The sequence below is a fragment of the Cupressus sempervirens genome, chromosome 9 (assembly GCF_028749045.1).
Source record: "Cupressus sempervirens isolate cs-2001-9-10 chromosome 9, ASM2874904v1, whole genome shotgun sequence".
In the NCBI taxonomy this organism is placed as follows: domain Eukaryota; kingdom Viridiplantae; phylum Streptophyta; class Pinopsida; order Cupressales; family Cupressaceae; genus Cupressus; species Cupressus sempervirens.
This window is the reverse complement of record NC_143126.1, coordinates 26848742-26871038: the sequence shown is the minus strand read 5'-3', so window position 1 is coordinate 26871038 and position 22297 is coordinate 26848742. Positions and strand designations below refer to the sequence as shown.

At 35.1% G+C, this 22297-nt stretch overlaps 1 pseudogene; it reads left to right on the top strand.

Moving 5' to 3' along the window:
* LOC149537455 (uncharacterized) overlaps nucleotides 1-22297 on the top strand; it is a 49420-nt pseudogene that overhangs the window by 22130 nt on the left and 4993 nt on the right.

Sequence of the window (22297 nt, the reverse complement as noted above, 5' to 3'; positions counted from 1 at the left end):
ACTTGTTGTCCTTAAAAAGGTTGTTCCCGAAATAGGATTTGGGCTATTGATTAAGAACCATCCAATGGTTAAATAAAAATATGGTTTCTATATTTTATATGGTATAATATTAAATTAGGACATGTTAATTAATATTATAATATTATTTGAGCTATCAGGGGTGCTACCCGTGAAAACCCTCATGGGGGAGTTGTCCCTCAACCCTTCCCTATACTGTGACAAGGAGTGCACCAGATTCACCAATATTTTATAGAATTTCAATATGATTGAAAAAAAAATCCAAAATAATTAATTTTTTCTACTTAAAGAAAAAAATATCACCAATCAAAAATAAATCCCCCCCCCCCAAAATATGTTACATCTACTGAAGTTTTAGAATTTTTTACAAAGGGACGTTGCTTAAAGTTACCCATAATTAGGAGGTTCCTTTGGTTGATAATCCTTCCTTTGAGATTGGAGTTTTGAAAGGCTCAAGGGTCTAGGAAGTTTTGATAGTAGATGTTGAAGAATGAGACCTTGGGAAGATTAGTTTTGAGGAAGGCCAGAGTTCTGTCCATGTGGTGCTGCCAGGTCTAGTTACTTCAATGTAGGGAGGATGATTGAGTGATTTTCTATGTCTTTTTGAAATGGGTTAGAGAAGATTTCCTTAGATTTGTAGGAGCCTCTACCTTTGTTCATTCTACAACCCCATTTTTATTTATTTATGAGAAAAGCTTGGAAATAGTAGATAGAGATCAAAGTCAATGGGTAGAGGTTAATAAGATGAAGAATAAATTCCTGGCCTCCAATTTCAACATGGTCTCTAAGATGAAGTCCAAACCTCATGTGGTAGGGAAGAAGCTTGGCTTGGGAAGGAAAAAAAAACAAAAAACTAGATAAATGGAGAGTAAAGCTAAAATTATGGATGGAAAATAATTGAGCATCTAGGAGATCTTTGCTATATGTTCTAAATGAAGATTGTATTTTGGAACATAAGAGGCTTAAGTACTCCTCACAAGAAAGACATTATGAAAAATATGGCTCAACATCATACACCAAGTATAACTCAGGTTCAAGAAATAAGGATGCCAAGTGAAAATGTAGAACTACTTTCTTTTTTCAAAAAATGGTAAAGTGTTGGGTTGTAGTTCCCAAGGAGCATCATGAGGAGTAGATTTCTTTTGGAACAAGGTTATTGATCAAGGTAAGTTGATCTTGTCTAAGAACAACATTTTGTGTATTTTATTTTTCATATTAGGAATAAATTCTCTTGGATTCTCTCTGATGTTTATTCCCCCCAACACAAATGTGGGTAGATTGGGCTTCTGGGAGAAATTGAATGCCTCTAGAAACCCTACTCCTATGGAAAATTGGCTCATTTTTGGGGATTTCAATACTAGCATAAGAGATTCAAAGAAGGTTGGAAGAGTTTTGATCCAAAGCCATTTAGAGGACAGGTTGGATCTGATGAGCTTTATTAGCTCTCAATCCCTAGTGGATGTTTATCTTCAAGTGCTGAATTATATGTGATCTAACCATAGAACAAAGGAAAACATGATTCAAGTTAAGTTGGATAGGTCTCTTCTCTTGGTTAACCAACTAAACTTGTTCTATTTCACCCTAGTGACCCTTCCTACAATAGGTTTAGTTCATTTTCCTATTTCTCTAGTATTAAATGCTTAAAATATTAAAATAAATTCCTCTTTTAAATTTGAAAAAATGTGGTTAGAACATCCTAATTTAAGAGGAAAAATCCAAGAGTGGTGAGATATATAGATAGATAGGTCTGTTATGTTCAAGTTGGAAAAATAATTGATTTTTAATAAAGGTAAGGTGAAATTTTGGAACAAAGAGGTCTTTTAGGATGTATTCCATTGAAAAAGTGATATAAAATTGGAACTATATGTGAGTTAGAAGAATATACAAGATTAAAGGGATTTTCAATGATTGGGGGATAAATACAAGGTTACCTTGTTGAAATACCATGACATTATTACAAAAGAGGAGAATTTTTGGAATAGAGATCTATAGCATTGTGGTTGAACTTAGGGGGTAGAAACTCTAAATTCTTTCATATTACTATATCTAAACACAAGGTTTCTAGAAGAATATCTAGAATTATTTTTCACTCTAGAGTGAAAATGTCTAGTTAAAAGATCTTGGAAAAGTTTCTTTTCTTTTTCTCTTCCTTCCTTTCTAAAGGCTTGAAACCTTCTTTGAAGGATCTAGTGTGCTCTCACAAGTAGTTTATTGTTGATAAGGTGATTATGGGAGAATCAACTATAAAGGATACTATTGAGTGTAAAAAATGCTTTATTCATACACTTTGTCCTCGGATCATCTTATTAACTATGAAAACAACTATGTTTTCATCTTAAATACTCCAGGTAAAAGACAAGGAAGAATAGTTGGAGTCTTGGATTGCTAGATTAGGACCTTTCCTGTGACTTATCTTGGTTTGCCTCTTGAAACTAAACCCCCTTATTCCTTTAGGGCTTCCTTCATGGATGGATGTCAAAGAAATTTGTCTAGATGTGAAGGTTCATTTCTTAGCCAAGATGGAAAATTACAAATTTCATAAAGTCAACTCTTCAAAGTATTCCAGTTTATGTCTTAAGTTTGTTCAAAATTATGGGATAGTTTCAAGAATCCTAAATATAATTCTTAGCATGAAAATGGAAGAAAATAAAAGAAGTGGATACATTGACAATATTTAATTTTAATTAGTAGCAAGAATTTTGACTAGGATCCTAACATGCAAGTGAGAAGCCTTCTTAACAAGAGGAGCACCCTTAAGCACCTTCTCAATGGGTATCTTTAACTGCCTTCAAAAGTTCAAATGTTGGTGATTAGTTAAGGAGTCATTCTATAAATAGAGAGTGAAGTTATCATATTCCAAACTTTGAGGGATGGAACCAAGATGCGACTTCAATTATCTCCTCATCCTAGAATTGAAGAGGAAGACCTAGGATATGGACCCATGTAGGAACTGCAACATAAAGATGGGGCACTAGGTAAAACCTAGGATACTATTTATAGAGCTAGATATGATCTTTCCTATAGGAACATGGACCCAAGGCCAAAATATGGAGATAGTGTGAAGCTTGAGAGGAACAAACAATCCAAAGAAACCTTTAGGAAAAGAAGATGCAATAACAAGAAAACCCTTTAGCGCCCAAGAGTTAAAAACAAAAATTTAGGCTAGTACAATATGTAGTCAACAACCTTCAAACTTTCCAACTAGTGCATTCTATATTTTAGAAAGGGAGTGGTCTAGGGAAAGTTCCACAACATTAGCACAAGTTCCTTCTACATATTTAACAACTACAACTCCACCTCTTGAGAGGAAGGAATCCTTAATAAATAGATTTTCCCAAGACCCCATAGACTCATCTTTTTGAGAAGATAGGAGAGTACCCATTTACCTTGGTAGCCTCCACCTTTTAAGGACCTATCACACTAAAGTTTATATCTATGATCCTTAGGAAAAGGAATAAGATGGTTCCACATTAGACATCATGGATGAAACCCCTATGACAATCTGAAATACCATTATCTCCAAGCTTTCCAAGGTCAAGACACACCACCAAACTTCTTCCATTATCAAGCTTTGACCCTACTAGGGAATCTTCACTAGTACATGTAGGGCCCATATTTATGCTTTCCTTAAAGATGTAATGATGATTTTATATTCCTTATATATCTTCATGAATATGTAGAGGTGTATGATGCAGATGTTATTTATAAAGATATATTATTTAAATAAAATAAGGGTTAAAATTTATTCAAATAGACACACATATAACATAGGAATTCAACCCTATCAAGATCCCCTAAGTGGTAGAAATACTAAGACAAAAAAAGAGGTAATTATCTTATCCAAATATTCCAATTTTGGATTTGAATAGAAGCGTAGATTTGACAAACATTCTACTTCTAATTCTATTCCCTATGAATATGATTAAAATTAACAAAATCAAATCAAGTACATGATTTAATAATGTAGTTAACATCCATAACTAATTTCCAACTTCCATCTTTATAATGTTATCAAGTCAATAGATGAATTACCACCTATCAATTAAATTTATAAATTAGCACGCTCCATCCTAGAGCACAAGTGCACTCCACATGATACAAAATAGAAATGGCCTTCAGTGAATTTTTATATATTTTTTGAAGAATTTTACTATAGGTATTATTGGCTTCAACCTCAAAAAAAAAATTAGTTACTAGATAGAAGCTAATCTTGTTTCAAAAATTGAGCCTATATCATCTTCTAAACTTTCCTTGCCTTCATGTATTTTGAAGGTAGAACATTTTTCTAGACTTTAATACTTCTATGAGCACCTTACTATTGGAGTTGATGAAATCCAACTCTGAAGATGTCCAAGATCACTTGCATGTGAAAACCTATCAAAGAGAAGCCAAGGAAGGAAGAGCGTGGAGACGGGGAAAAACCCTAAACGGATATGAGAGAGAAGAAGTATGCAAACACAATAAATTATGTATTTACATTATGTAAGAAGTGATGTGAAATACAACGAGGGAGCTCAAATATAAAGAGCTCCAAGAATCTCATAGAACAAGCTAGAAGATGCTAGGAGATAAGTGTGACAACTAAGCATACATCCACATAATGTGGAAAGTCCTTGAATAATGTGAGAGGATATGTATGACTTAGGAGAGAACAAACTCTTGTATTGTCAACAACTTATAGCTAACTCCTAGACTACAACTAATAAATAAAATGCATTTACCTAAGTAAGCTTAACTAAATAGAATAAATAATTAGTAAATTAATTATTTAATCTAACACCCCCCCTTAAGTGCAACTTAGGTAAATTCCTTAAGCTTACAACACTAAGAAATGCAGAATGTAGAATGGGTCCTGGCAACAAGGCCATGTTAGGTACCCATGTACAATGTAAAAGATGCAACCTCTAAAGATGGGGAAAGAGAGAAAATCACGAGGAAAAACCCTCTCCCAAAAAGAGGTAAAAACTTAGTGAAGAATTGAAGAAGCCTCCAACTAGGGAAATGTCTCCTAAAGTAGGAACAAGGAGTGATCATGAAGAGCATCACTAAACAATGAAGAAGCTGCAAATCTGCCATCAAAATGAAAAATGCTGATCTAAAGAACCTCCATCGAAAAAGAAAGCACAAATCAAGCATGTCTATATGGTAGATGATCCATCTCACCGAAATGCATACATAGCTAGCCACTGCAATCGCTTTGTATATAGGATCAACCACTGAATACATAGCTCACACTATCAAACCATCAAACCAAGGATGTATTAGAACAACAACATAACCCCCCCCCCCCTTAATGTAGATGGAGTGAGATGACAGGCAACTGAGAAGGTGGGCAAAAGTCTCTTGCAAATGAACCAAGAACGATGAGAGAGGAAGAGGTACAAACACCTATAAAGACATGGTCACAATGAAACTGCATGGGGCTAATGTTGTGGAAGGGACACTCACTTGACAAAGGGATAATACCTAAAATAGCAAACAACTGTCCCCCCTATGGTGCTTTATGAAACTAGTGCATGTACAACTGACTCAAAAACAACGTTCATGACCCCCAAAATGCAAGAGTGGCACTTTATCTCAGTGTGATACATAAAAATGCTTCAAAATGATAGCTACATTGATTAAAATTGAAAACAAATTGATACAAAACATGGTCTAGCTCGAAACAAAGGAAACCATGCCAAGAAAATGATCCTCGGGCCTAAAACACTCAAGATATCCACCATATAGTAAAAATGCCAAAATCTAAGGAAAAGGACCACATTTCTAAAAAGGTGACAAAACCATCTTTCCAAAAATATAAAGTTTTCAAAAAACTGACATGGGATGAAAAAGATATGCAAGCCAGAGTCAGAAATAGAACTTCAGAATTCAAATGAAAATATGGACAATAAAAATGCATCAAAACCTAAAAATACCTACAATAATGTCTTCATCTTGGAACCAGCTTTTTGACGCTTCTTTTGGATCAGAAAAATACCTTCGTATGCTCAAGTTATGGCCAAAAAACCACAAGTAGGTCAAAAAAGACCCAAGAGAGGTGCACAAAGGATGCTAATGCAGTGTTGACATCATGCTGATGTCAACATTTCATGGCAAAAGATTTGATAGCCTATCAGTTGTCAAGGAAAAAAAATGCCACATGGTTGAAGAGTGACATGGCAGGGGCCACGTAGCTAAGTGCCAACATGGCACCCCTGCCACGTGTCACCTATGGACTAGTGCCACACATCCAGAAGACTCCACATAGGCAGAACTACTTGTGGGGTTGTAGGTGGGTGACAGCCACTAGTGGCAATAGGTGTAGTGGTGGCAACCTTTGGTGTATTCGCTGGCAGGATGGTGGGCTGGTGGGCCACCGGCAGCGACCAGGCTACGGTGTCATCACGTCAGTCCTTCGGTGGCATAGTCGGTAGAGGCAGTCACTAGGCTAAACATGGGAGGCACGGTGGCTGAGCGGGGTGGCTATAGGGTGGCCACTGGGTAGCACTACAAAAATTATTATTTAAATTTTTTTTTTTGATGAAATCGTCCATATGGCAGCCTTGGAATGAATTTTTTTTTTGCCTCCCGGAGCCCTGTCTCCAAAATTGATTAATTTTATATGGATCCTAGCTGAAAAGTGCCTTCTAAATCTAATGGAAGCATTCGTTTGGGCTAAAAGTGCTCCAAAAATTTGATGTTCCTCTGATTTGAAGAAAAATGCACAAACAAACTAGGGTTTGTGACTTCAAATCACGGCTTCAAAAAATTTTCAATGAAGTAGTTGCAAGAAGGCTCTGATACCATGTTGGAGTTGATCAAATCCAACTTTGAAGATGCCCAAGATCACCCGCATGCAAAAAACTGTCAAAGAGAAGCCAATGAAGGAAGAGCGTGGAGCAAGGGAAAATCCCTAAATGGATATAAGAGAGAAGAAGTATGCAAACACAAGAAATGATGTAGTTACAATATGTAAGAAGTGATGTGAAAGTGCAATGAGGGTGCTTGAATATAAAGAGCTCTAGGAATCTCCTAGAACAAGCTAGAAGACACTAGGAGATAAGTGTGACAACTAAGCATACATCCACATAAGGTTGAAAGTCCTTGAACAATGTGAGAGGATAAGTATGACTTAGGAGAGAAGAAACTCTCATATTCTCAACAACTTATAACTAACTCCTAGACTACAACTAATATATAAAATGCATTTACCTAAGTAAGCTTAAGTAAATAGAATAAACAATTAGTAAATTAATTATTTACTCTAACACTTACATCATGTAGGAAAATATTGAATCAATTTTGCAAAGAGAGTTCTTAGGTGGAGTGGCATTAAGCTTCACAACAAGATCATATTAGTGATATTACCCTCAAAATAAGATTTATATAATTATTAAACAAAAATTAGTAAATAAGAATAATATAAATATTGATATATTATAATATAATATTTTAATCATGTTATAATATCATATAATATTTGTATTATATTTTTTATATTAAAGTATGAATATGAATCAATAATAGATTTTTTATTATAAAAATTTATTAATATTTTATAATTAAAATAAATAAATATATTATAAATTAAATATGTTATATCAAGATATAAATTAATGGAAAAAATAATTATATATATAATTAAAATTAATAAATATTTTATAGATTAGGAGTACATATAACTAATAAACAAAAAGTCACAACGCCTCGCTTCCAAATGACACAATAGTTTGAAATAGAAATATACAAAAACTTATCATATTTTGAATAAGATAAGGAATACAAAGCATAAATGAAACTAATCCACAAAGCATAATGGAGAAATGCACAATAAATTAAAATCCCTATGGTGGACATTACAATATTTCTTACCAAAGTGTTGAATAAGACAAGGTATAGAAGGAAGCAAAAGTTAAGAAGGTAAAAGATAAAAAGTTGGAACAAATGTTAAATAAGATGATTTTTCAATTTTTAATTATATATAGGTTAGAAACCATCTTATAATAAGTCTACTTTGATTTAGTTTTTTTGAATATAGCTTTAGTAGTATCTAGGAGGTTTACTTTGATTTTTAACACCTTGTACAACAATCATTTATTTGATATGAGATTGAGGAACAAAAAGGTAAAGATACACAATAAGATTAGTTTTTAGATTCAATGTTATGATTAGAAACATATAGATCATGTCTGGTTTTGAAATTCAAAGTAGTAAAAAAATGGGGGCCAACCAAGAAAAATTAAATGTTGTAGAATACCTATAAGTCAAGTATTGCACATTCTAACCTACCCCTTCTTTTAATTTAAAAAACACCAACATTGGAGTGTCCCAAAACATAACCATCATTAAGTACCTATGAGAAATCTTAAAACATCATATATACATAGCCCTAAATAAAAGAGAGTCCAAAGAAGCACCATGAATAGAAACCACATGGGTCGAATGCCATAGTAAACAACATAACAAATACTAGGAGTTTGTATATTCTTATGAGTTTTCATGTACACAACATGGTAGTTTGCACTCCAATTGAGCACATCTTGTCCACTGCATCTCTTTATGAGATGCACCTTTGTATTCTTACCCTATCATTGTTGCAAGTACATTTATGCAAAATGGACGATAATCTACTCTTGGTGGACATCTGCTTAGTTGTTATCTCTTGCATGACTCCTTGTCATCTTGAATACCTTTATATACAAGGAACTTTTATGATCTATTCATCCAATTGTCTGATAAATCCATTCTCATTTGATCATCTTTTGTTTCTCTTGTGCTATCTTTTATGCTTCTTGATCTTGGCATTTTATTTTTGTCTTAGGAAAATCCCTATATTGTATAAGACCTTGAGGTAGTTTCTTATACAAATAATGCCTCAGATATTTCATTACGTACTTCAAATTTGTGAAGCTTTTTTGCAAGGAAACATTTGTGTATATAGATATATTTTAAGAATATATTTCTTTAATTGATTTATGTGGTTTTCATATAACATATGATCTATTGTGTTACTTTGGATCACACTAATAGTTATTCATATTTGAAAATGGATCAACTATACTATTTAGGCATCAACTACCAAGTGTTTCAAAGGCTAAGTGTTGAAGGGTATCAAGTGTTGAAAGGTGCCAAATTGTAGTGTAGGCTGTGTGATGTGTAAAGTGTAGTTGTGTGACATGTGAGACATATAGAGTGCACAACATAGTGGAAGTGTACATGATATAGTATAAGTGCGCATAGTATGGTTGTAGTCAGCAAGATGTATCATTAGCATATGTAGGGGACACTTAAATGAAAGAGTGTGGGTTCTATATGGTAGTGAACCCTTGTCTATTAGGAGTCCATTATAGTATATAATTAACATTTAAATTATGTTAAATATTAGTCTTAATATATTTTGGTATCCATGAAAAGAAAGACATGTTTTTGGATATTCAAAAAGGCAAATAATTTGAGTTAATTATAAACTAAAAGAGAAACAAGACATCAATTGGTATTCAATAGTACATATTATTAATATATTATTATTTATGTTAGCTTGCTACTCTAAGAATTTTTTTTATATAGGTTTGAAGAGCAAAGAAAAAATATTTAACTACCAATTTTTTTAAATATAAATATGTCGATTGTCTATTGGACAATATACCATAATCTATGACCTATTGTGCATATACCCTTTTCTACAATCTATTTTTCTACTTTGTAATATAATAATAGTCATTCATATTTCTAAATAGATCAAGTATATCATTTAGTGGTTATTTAATGTAATGTTCCATTCATGGGGTGTTTCTAATTAAACAATTTACACACACTAAATGACAATCTAGATATGTAGCAGGAAGGTTGTATGAAACTTGGGTAGATAGTATGGGTGCAGGAGTGGGAACAAAGTCATATAGTATATTTCTATACAGTGAAGCAAGATTACCATCGTACATGAGGGGTGATTTTTGTATAGGAAGTATATGGAAGGGTTTGACAAAATACGGTGGGGTGAGGACTTGTGAGGGTGTTTTGGGTATGGCCATATGGGTAAGATGTCCATACAGTGCAATTACTAGGATTATGAAGAGGAAGTATGGAGGTAATCACCAATGCTATGAATAATGTTTCCACACATAGATTGTGCACCAAGTTTCTAGATTCCTAGTTAAGCAGTACACAAGTGATCACCTTCATTAGATATACCAATAAAAGTTAGAAGAATAATAATCACATATTGATATAAATATTTGCCAAAAAATGATGACACTTAAATTTTCTAGATCTGAGCTGAATAACACATAGACAGAATAGGGTGAGGGTTGAATCCCACCAAAACTTGAAAATAGCTGAGTAGGGAAGGTCTTCCACTTTCGAAACAGTGAACAATAGAACTCCAACTAGAATTTGCAGTACAAAAAAAAATCCAAATTGCATGCCCAAAACAACCTACAAGAAGGCCTTATAAAGGGCTTCGAGGAAACTTCTTGAAGCGTTACAAAAATAGAAATAAGACAACAAGTACAAAAAATAACCAATGGGCCCGAGAGATTAAAAAAATTGATTCTCAGCCACATAAAAAAATATTATTATTTAATAATATTGGGGATATTACAATCCTCTGTGCCAAACAATTGCTTTCCCTCAAGCAATTGAAAACTTGGATGCTCTAGAATTTTCTTGCCTTCCTAGGTGGCATCCTAAATAAGAAGATCCTTCCATTGGACAAGAAACTCCTTAATGGTACGAGACCTAAGCTTCTTCTCCTAGACATCTACGATCTCTGTTGGTTCTAAAATTAATTTCCCTTTTTCATCAATGGGAGGAAATTCCTTTGATACTATGACACATTGTCCAATAGCCTTCTTCAGTGATGACACATGAAAAACATTGTGGATTTGACTCATTTCAGGAAGTTCCAATTCGTAGGTAACTTCTCCTACCTTTCAAACCACTCTGCAGGGTCCGTAGAAGTGTAGTTTTATTTTCTCCTTACCAGACAACTTTAGGGAGGATTATTTATATGGTTGAAGTCAAAGGTATACCAGATTACCCACCTCAAAAATTTTCTCAATTTGATGTTAGTCTAGAAATATCTTTTGTTGATTTTGAGCCCTTTGTAGATTTTCCTTGAGAGATCATATCATATATAAATTCTCCTGTAGCCAATCTTTAGCCCTCGGTGCATGATTGTCTCCCAATGCCAAATCCATGAATGATGAAGTTTCTTAACCATACAATGCTTTTAAGGGTGGCATGCCTATTTCCATGTGATAGGTATTGTTGTAACAATGCTCACCTAGATGCAACCAGCACACCCATGCCTTCTACCGTGCCTAAACATAATTCCTTAAATAGCCCTCCAACTATTTGTTCATAACTAATTTTGTCCATCTAACTATGGATGGTAGCTCATATTGGGTGACAACTCTATTCTCGCTAGCCTAAATAACTCCATCCAAAAATTGCTAAGGAAATGACTATCTTTGTCACTTACTATATTTCGTGGAAGACCATGTAAATGGAAAACCTCATGAAAGAACAACTTGGCCACTTGTGATGCTTGGTACCCAATGGAAATGGAAAAGAAATAGGCATAGTTGGTCAAATGATCAACCACGACAAAAATGCAGTCCTTCCCCTGAACTTTGGGTAGGCTATTGATGAAATCCATTGAAATGCTTTCCCACTTTTGACTAGAGATCAGCAATGCTTGGAGAAGTCTCATAGGTAGGGTATGCTTAGATTTGGTTTGCTGACATGTAGAGCATTCTCATATATACTATAAGATGTCATTCTTGAGGCCCTTCCATGTAAAATTTTCTTGGATTTTCTTGTAGGTTTTTAGATATCCTAGGTGTCAAACCAATGGTGAATCATGCATCTCCTTTAGAATTCTTTCCTCCATTTTGGACTTGGGTACTAGATAGATCCTACCCTTGGAGTAGATAATATCATCAACCACCTTATACCTATCGTCTTGTACTTGATCATCCATCAACTAGAAAGAATATGTGTTCTTGGAGTTTTCAACCACTAGGCATTCCTTCCAATCTACTAAAATTTTAGACAATGAACATATTGTAGGCCTCCTTGATAGAGCATCAACCACTAGATTATGTTTTCCTTTGACATACTCAATATCAAAGTCAAAAGCTTGGATTTTACTCACCCACTTTTGTTGCCATTCATTTAAATCTTTCTGCTCCAAAAAACATCTCAAGCTATTATGATTTGTCCGCACCACAAATTTTACCCCAATAAGATATTTAAATTTTTTTGTTAGTGCATGCATGATTGCGAGCATCTCTTTATCATAGATGGAGTAAACTCATTCTTCTTCTAAGAGTTTTTGAATCTCGAATGCAATGGGGTGATGGTTTTGCATCAACACCACCCCAATACCTTCTCCTGAAGCATCAAACTCCAAGATGAAGGCTAAATTGAAATTAGGAAGTCTTAGCACTAGGCATGAACTCATAACTTCCTTCAACTTGTCAAAAGTGTGTTCTGTCTTCATATCCCAATGAAAAGATCCTTTTTTTGTCAGGTTAGTCAATGGTACACTAAGTTGTGAGAACCCCTTCATGAACCTTCTAAAGTAACTACACAAACCAAGAAATCCACATAGATTAGAGAGACTCTTAAGAGGCGGCCAATCCAAGATGGATTGAATCTTTTCCTAGTGTACCTGAACCACTTGAGCACTGATTATATGCCCTAGATACAATATCTGTATCATTCCAAACTTTCATTTAGACCTCTTAGAAAATAGTGATTGTGACTCCATAATTTTGAGTAATTCATCCAAATGGCTCAAATGTTCCTCCCATATCTTACTATAAATAAGTATGCAATCAAAAAACACCAATAGGTACTTTCACAATTTCTTGTTGAAGATGTGGTTCATGCATGACAAGAAAGTAGCTAGAGCATTGGTTAGACCAAATGGCATAACTAGGAAATCATAATGTTCATAGTGGCAATGGAAGGTGGTCTTCTCCACATCTTTGTCCCTCATGTAGATCTGATGGTATGTTAAACAAAGGTCTATTTTTGAAAAATAGAGTGCACCATGTAACTCATCCAATAGTTTGTCGATCCTAGGGATGGGTAACCTATTTTTAATGGTTTTCTTATTTAGTGCACGATAGTCAACACACATTTGGAGGGTTTCATCCTTTTTCTTAACCAAAACTACTAGTGGTGCAAAGGGACTAGAGCTAGGCCTAACCCATCCTTTCTCTAGAAGTTCTTGGATCTTTTTTTCTATCTCCTCCTTAAACATTGTTGGATGGTAGGAGGGTGTAGTGATGACGAGTTTGGCTCCTTCATCCAACTCAATGATATGCTCAAATCCTCTATGTGGAGGGATTCCTAGAGGGATGTTGATGAAGACTATATTATGCTTATCCAACACTATGTGAAGCTCATCATCTTGTTGGTCGATCTGCTGTCCTTTCATCAATTTTGTTGATATTAAATATTGTGTTGCCCAAACAATGTCATCATGTTGAAGAATAGATTTCATCAATTGTGCTAAGATCTCCTTCGGCCCTCCATGTGACATTCCCCTGAGGACCACCTTCTTTCCATCCAATTTGAATGAAAACTCCATTCCTTTGAAGCTTTGTGTGTACTCATCCAATATTTTCATCCACTGGATGCCAAGAATTACTTCCATGTCATCTAGATCTACTACAAAGAAATCTTTGGTCACAGTATCATTTCCCATGGTAATGCTAAGTTGTGGTACCAAATGGGTACATGATAGGAGGTTTCCTCCAGCTACCTTGACTTGGAATCCCACATGTGTCTCCATAGTTAAACTTCTTCATTCCACAATTGATGATTTAATTAAATTAAGTGTGGCCCCACTATCTAGCATAACTATGACCCATTGTCCTTGGAGAGTTCCTCATACCCAAAAAATAGTACACCTTGGAGTGCCTGTGAGAGAAATGGTTCCTCCTTGACATACTAGTGTAGCAATCTTCTCTACATTATTTATGTTTCCCTCTTTCGCAATTCGTTGATCATCTTCTTTGACTCATGGTTCCTCATCCTCTTCACTATCTAAAATTGTTTCTATGCAATGGATATTCCCCTTTCCTAAGAATCAATGTCCTAGCTCCCATGATTCCTTACAATTAAAACATAGCTTCCTTCTCCTCAAATCTTGTCTCCTAGCTTCATCTATTAACTGCTTCTTTGGAGGGGACTTGTTGTTTAGAATGGTAGGTGGCCTAGCATGTGACTAACTTTTAGATGAAGAAGTGGATGTTGCCATGTCCCATGCTTTCTTGATTTCTGCCATAAGTGTGTTAGGGTTAAAACCCTTCACCCAACCCTTTAAGGGTTCGGTCAACTGTCATGTCCCCTTTTCAAATAATTAAAAATAATAATCTTTTCTAAGGCAGGCAGGCCCAAAAAGGTGAAGTTTCGGAAAAAGGGGATAATATTTGAAAGATAATGGAATAATAAATAAAAATTATTATTAAAATAAGTTTTATTAACCCCTCTTTTAAGGAGTTTGGAGGAATTTTGGGCTCATTCCAGAACTTGATTTTGCTCATTTCTTTGTTATTCTTTAGAGGCTTCCAAACCTGTGGAGAAGGAGACCCAAGAATGGGAGTTTTTAGGTTTCTAGAAAGGCTAAGGATGTGATTTTGAAGCCATTCCATGTGCATGCTCATGCAAAGTTTGCCTTTGTGCTGAACAGTGCAGATTTGTGGTTTTTCAGGTGTGTTTTTTGTAAGAGTTTGGTGTTTTCGGTTGAGTATTTCACATCAGTTTGGGTTGCTTCTTTATTTCAGACTTTTAGATGTTAAAATAGAGCTGAATATATCTATTTGGTCATGATTATAATTCTTTGATAACTCATTAGTGTTTTTGTGGTGTTTTCGGGCTATTCTATGTTGTTTTTGGGAGCCCGATGAGCATTGTTTTTATCCTCCATTTGGGAGCTGTTGTGTAAATGTTACACAGATTTGAAAATGTCATCTTTTAGGATTTTATGCTGCTGAAATTTCTATAAAAATTTCCACTTTCAAATTTACTAATAATATGTGAAGCTGTGAAGTTTTTGGCACTATTTCTGGCATACCCGATTTGGGGTTTATTGAGAAATTGGTGGATCTTTGAAAGATTGGTTGTTTGATCTTAAAGATATAATTAGGGGCTTGAAATAACATATAAAATCAGAAAAGGAACATTTCAGTGGTATTAGAGCTATGATCTTGCCAGCCTGAGGGTTTGTAGAAGTTTGCATGTCAGTTTTGACAACTACCCAAATCTTGCATGTCAAAATTTATGGTTGCATGCTACTTCTAATCATTTGCATGTCAGTTCTTGGTGAATTTGGTGGTTGCATGTTGCTTCTAATCAGCTACATGTCAAAATCTATGGTTTCATGCTACTTCTAATAATTTGCATGTTAGTTCTTGGTGAATTTGGTGGTTGCATGTTGCTTCTAATCAGCTGCATGTCAAAATCTATGGTTGCATGCTACTTCTAATCAATTGAATGTTAGTTCTTGCTATTTGAAGAAGTTATAACCTATTGGGGTTACACTCTACTTTATCTAAAATGGACAGGTATAGTACAGAGTCTCAGAGGACACGATCTTGGACAATTGATATCTAGAGTCAAAATAGTAGAAATGATGGTTATTTAGACATTCGAGATAAACTTAAGAAAATAAGCCATGACATGTCTAAACAGTTGGTTGAGCACCATCGTATGATGAATGACATGTTGTTCGACCTAGCTAAGGTGGATAAGTTGATTGGATTTCTATTTAGCAGATTTTCTCACAGGGCAGATGACACAATTACCAAGAACTTGCATGACGAGTTTGAGAAACTAGCTTATAGCTAGGTAGAGGTCTCAGATTCTACTCCACCACAGGAGGTAATGAGAAATGATATTATGCAGATTGATAGTAATGGTCAACTTGATACTCAAATTGAGACAATTGTATACAGGTCATCAAAGGGTGATGTCACAGGTATTCAAGATTGTATAGTTACAACAGGCAGTGACTACAGCATAGTGGGTTCAGATGATGATTATGTGGATGTTGTTGTGCATGATGGTGAGATACCTGGTAGAGATGAGAAAACATTGAGCATTCATCAATTTTCTGAGAAAGAGTACCAGGCACAGTTAGATGCTTCATCACATAAGGTTGAGGCTTGTAGTACTTCACATGATTTGTCTAGCCAGCTGAAAGTGAACAAAGACAGTATTGTGACTTCATTATTCCATAATGATAGGTATGTGGAGTTAGTTGGTATTGGTCATATTACTCAGGTGAGGAGTTTGCTTGAGTTACCAACTGATTCTAGTTTACGGATATGGACTCAAGATTTTTATATTGGCATTTGGGATTCAGTTGACTGGAGATCTTTAACAATTTTTGGTAGCAGTGTTTGTTTGGGTGCTATCATGGATTTGATTAGCAGATTGCACGGTGTTGTCTTTTCTTGTGCCAGCATCTTGTTCGATGTTGGTATTAGTTTTTATACACTGGTGTTGGGCTTTGTTCATATATCCAGTCGACCATTTTTGCTAGAATGTGTTGATGATCTTTCAAATTTGGCAGTGTGTATAGATGAGTCCAAGGGTCATATTCGTATTGATGAAATCCAGGAGGATGTAGTGGGAAATTTTGAAGACTTAATTTCCTTGGCAGTTTCTTTTGGTATAGAGGAGTTAGACATCAGTGCTACAGTTTTTGATACTCCATATGTTGATATGAGCTTTGGAGTTGATTCCTAGGATATGGATGGTAATACTCTAGAGACTAGTAACTTTGAGGATACTCCTTTAGATAGTGCATCAAAGGAGGTTTATAGGAGACAGTCTAGCCAGTGCCATCATGTGTCTAATCAGTTGAGAGTTAGTGAGCGAGACATTGCTATTGCTTGCCAGCATTTTGATGCTGCTCGTCAGTTTTTAGCAGTTTATGGATGGGGTTCTCCTACTAGTGATGAGAAGGGAGGCAATTATCTTTCCTTGACAAAGTTGCACTCTTTATGGGAGGCTATCCAAATTCTAATATAGGATTATATGTAGTTGGTAGCTGATAGAGATTATCTTATGGAGTGGGGCAGTATAGCATACGATGCATTGTTGGCCAAGGAAGATGAGGTGAGTGAGCTTACTCAGTAGCTTGAGGTGACTTTTGAGATTATTGAGAGTACATAGTTGGCTTTCAAGGAGTCATAGTTTCATTTGGCTAAGGTGACCATGGAGTTAGAGCAACTACAATCTTTACTAGATTCTATACAGTCACAAGCTATGGTGTCTGGTAATCCAAGGATGTCCATGGTCAAGATTGTCAAAGACAATGGAGATGGTGATGCATCCATCCTTCATACTAACATTGGCATATTAGGTTTGTCCCCCCTAGAGTCAGGTTCAGTTGAGTTGGGTGCTACAACAGATTGTTGCGGTATGCCTGACATGGTGGTGACCTCTAGTACTAATGGCACGAAGACTAGAGATGATGTATCAAAGACCATGTGTGATATTGGTGAGCCGACAGTTGGCATGGTTTCTGCTAGTAATACTACTCCCTTGGAAATGTCTTCAGAGGTAGTAGTCAGTTCCAACTTGGTTAGTGATCAATTGCAGTTAGTTACATCTGGATTGCAGTCTAAGCCACTAACTGAGATTGGCGCATTCTATCGACATTACATTGTGAGGTATGCTCATCAATTCACCTTTGATGACCATGTTGATGAGATGATGATACAGAGATGTAATTTGGTTCCTAGTGCTTATCATCAGTTATGGGATAGTTTGATGCCTTGGGATGAGAGTTGTGATGGGCACGACATGGCGATAGGTCCTGCAGTTGATAGCTTGATAATACATGACTTAGAGTAGGAGTTTTGGAGTGATGCTTCAGCGGGTGTTGTTATTGATTCTACTCCTTTGGCTATGACATCTCTTGACTTAGTTGGTGATCAGTCATAGTGGGTTGTATCACTTGTTCATGGTGAGCTATTGACTGAGGTTGATTTTTTTTATCAACATTATATTGCAGGGTATGTACATCAGTTAGCATTTGATCATTGTGTTGAGGAGTTGATGGCAGGCAAATTTGGTTTGGGTTCCATTTCTTGTTGTTTATCTTGTGATGGTTTTTCACCATTAGGGGTGCATGCGAGTTATGGTTATGAGATAGTGGCTGGTGATCTGCAGAGTTGTGTTGACTGCAGGAGTTGTACAGTGTGTGGATTCTCCATACTTGGTATAGTTTCATTCAGGAGCATTCACCATTGTTGCAGAGTTGGATTGTACATTCCGTATAGGCCAATGGGATGCGTTGATGGTATTTACTATGTTGGCAATTTTATTTGTCCACTTTAATTGAGTTTTGATGTTCTAAGAGTTTGTGTCTCGTGGGTTTTTGACTATGGAAGTTGTGACTTTGGAGTTTGGTTGAGCAGTAATTGTCAGTTTGATTATGGATTCCTCTTGGTTATATGCAAGAGGATATTGCAGGAGCCTGTGTTAATTGACAATAGTATAGTTCATGACTACATTTGGGATCTAGGTGGATTGATTGGTCTATTTTTCAGCCATTTTTTGAGGAAAAACAATATTTGGAAGGGGAGGACTTACCATGTCCCCTTTTCAAATAATTAAAAATAATAATCTTTTCTAAGGCAGGCAGGCCCAAAAAGGTGAAGTTTCGGAAAAAGGGGATAATCTTTGGAATCTAATTCACTAATAAATAAAAATTATTACTAAAATATGTTTTATTAACCCCTCTTGGATGCGAGTTAGGGTTATGCCCTCTTTTAAGGAGTTTGGAGGCATTTTGGGCTCATTCCAGAACTTGATTTTTGCTCATTTCTTTGTTATTCTTCAAAGGCTGCCAAAGCTGTGGAGAAGGAGACCCAAGAATGGAAGTTTTCAGGTTTCCAGGAAGGCTAAGGACATGATTTTGAATCCATTCCATGTGCATGCTCATGAATAGTTTGCCTTTGTGCTGAACAGTGCAGATTTGTGGTTTTTTGGGTGTGTTTTTTGTAAGAGTTTGGTGTTTTCGGTTGAGTATTTCACATCAGTTTGGGTTGCTGCTGTATTTCAGACTTTTAGATGTTAAAATATAGCTGAATATATGTATTTGGTCATGATTATACTTCTGTGATAAATTATTAGTGTTTTTGTGATGTTTTCGGGCTATTCTATGTTGTTTTCGAGAGCTCGATGAGCATTGTTTTTATCCTCCGTTTGGGAGCTGTTGTGTAAATGTTATACATATTTGAAAATGTCATTTTGTAGGATTTTATGCTACTGAAATTTCTATAAAAATTTCCACTTTCAAATTTACTAATAATATATGAAGCTATGAAGTTTTTGGCACTATTTCTGGCATACCCGATTTGGGGTTTATTGAGAAATTGGTGGATCTTTGAAAGATTGGTTGTTTGATCTTAAAAATCTGATTAGGGGCTTGAAATAACATATAAAATCAGAAAAGGGACATTTCATCAACCCATACATGAATAAAACAAAAAGTCTTCTCTCTGAAATGTTTGTCACTAGTACAGATAGCCTCTGAAATTCTATCATGTAGCTCTCTACTGTTCCAATTTTCTTTAGTTGTGCCAACTCCTTGAAGTTAAGTTCTAAATCCCTTCTATCAAAGTGGTCAATAAATCTCTTTATGAACTCAGCATATGAAGTGATTCAATTATGATTGAGGGTGACCATCCCATGGTGCCACCATTCATGGGTGATTCCCTCCAAGTAAAGTGTTGCAAACTTTATAGCTTCTTTCTCAAGCGCTGGGTTGAGCTGGAAGTATGTATTAGCCTTTTGAACCCATGCTCTTGCTGATGTATGCCCAAATCCATCAAAGCATGGTAAGTTTATCTTTCCAGTCTTTCATCTAATGTCATAATTGTAATCACCTTGCTTTCTAGAATACCTCAACCACAAATCTGCATAATCCTTGAAAGACAATTACGCACCAAATTTGGCAACAAACCAATCTTGAGGGAATTGATCTTGCATTTCAAGGAAAGTAGGCTCTTGCTTCATAGGTTGTTCCAACTATCGGGGAAATGTTGGCATCATTGGTCATGTGTGGGATCTCTCTATATGAAGCCTTTCATTGATAGAATTTTCACCATGCTCATTGTGTCCTTCATTTGACCTTCCTTATGCCAAAAGTCAAAGGGTCTCACCAATTTGATCTTTACCCCTTTGCCATGGTCTCGCAGAGCTGTTGTTGTCCATTTAACATGGTTTCACTAAGTTTTTTTTGTCCACTTGTCAGCTCCCTTAGAATTTGCATCATTTTAGCACTCAATTAACCCATTCTTCCTACTGATCAGGATCTTGGTGGCATCCAATATCACTCATAGGTTGGCAAGATCACCAGCTCTAATACCACTATAATGTTCCATCTATGGGGGATTTCTGATTAAACAATTTATACACACTAAATGACAATCCAAACATACATTAGGAAGGTTGTATGAAACATGGGGAGAAAGTATGGATGCAGGAGTGGAAACAAAGCCGTATTGTAGATTTCCATACAGTGAAGCAAGATTGCCACTGTACATGATGGTTGATTTCCATACATGGAGTATATGGAAGGGTTTGATGGCATATAGTGGTGTGAGGACTGGCGAGGGTGTTTTGGGTATGGCTGTAGAGGCAAGATGTTTGTACAGTACAATTAGGAGGATTGTACAAAGGAAGTACAAAGATATTCAAAATCCTATCAATAATGTTTCCTCACACAAATCATGCACCAAGTTTCCACATTCCCAGTTAAGCTGTACACAAGTGATCGACTTCACTAGAGATACCAATAAATGTCAAACGAATAATAATGACAGATTGATATAAATATTGCCAAACAATGATGACAATCCAATTTTCTAGATCTGAGCCGAATAATACATAGATGTAATAGGGTGAGGGTTGAATCCCACCAAAACTCAAAAATAACCAAGTAGGGAAGGTCTTCCACTTCCAAAATGGTGAACAACAGAACTCCAACTGGAATTCATAGTACAAAAAATTAATCCGAATTGCATGCCTAAAAAAACCTATAAGAAGGCCTTATAAAGGGCTTAAGGGAAACTTCTCGAAGGATTACAAAAGTAGCAATAAACTGACAAGTACAAAAATTAACGAACAGGCCTAAGAGATTAAAAACGTTGATTCTCAACAACATAACAAAATATTATTACTTAATAATATTGGGGACATTACATTTAATTACCAAGTCATGAAGGGTATTGGGTATTCAAGAGTGCCAAGTTGCAACATAGCACATGCACTCTATAAAATGCAATCATGTGTTATGGTAGAAGTGTGCATGAAGTTCTAATAGAATACTAAGGGGATATTAGTATAGAAGAGTGCATTTTCCATATGATATAGAGCTGTAGTTTGTCATTCATTTAATACACTATATATAATTAACATTTCAATTGTGTTAAATATTAGCCTTGAAATATTTTGATATCTACAAAAATAAAACAAGCATTAGATATGTGAAAAAAAATAAAATTTAATTATAAAATCATAAATTAAAAGTGAGAAGAATTCAATTGGTATCAATTGGTAAACATTAGTATCCTTCTTAACTTGTCACTATGAAAATTGACCTTGTATTTATAGGTTTGAAAGGCATATGCAAAATATTAAATTTTCAAACATTTTTAAAATAAAAACATGTGTCATGTAGTGGCTAGCATTTGCCATTTACTTGAAATATAATATTAAATATAGTTAGGTATAGTAGGAATGTTTTAATAAAAGGATAAAATAATAATAACAATAATAAAAATTAAAAGTTAATTTAATGATTATGAAAAAATAAATTTAAATTTAGTTAGACAAATTCTAATATTAAATACAATTAGGTATAATAGGAATGTTAAAAGATTAAAAAATAATAATTGAATATTTCAAATAAAGTATATTAATAATAATAATAGAAATAGTACAACACTACTACTAATATTAAGAGTATCATCCATTTATCTAAATAATATTTTTAAATCTAGAATAACACTCTTTAGATAAAATTTGAAAGTAGGTAAGCATTTCTTATTTTCCTTAAAATTAGCCTTCACCATAAACCAACACAATTGATGCATCAACTTTTGGGAGTCATAACTTTTGACTCAGATGTGGGTTTTGGTTGAAATTTTCCAAGCAGTTGTGCAAGGAGGTGTTATTTGGATTGTCGATCAAGCTTTGTTCAATAGGTGGTCATTTCAACATTTTTCTAGGAGCCCGAAATATCATCTTGGCTTCCAAAAAT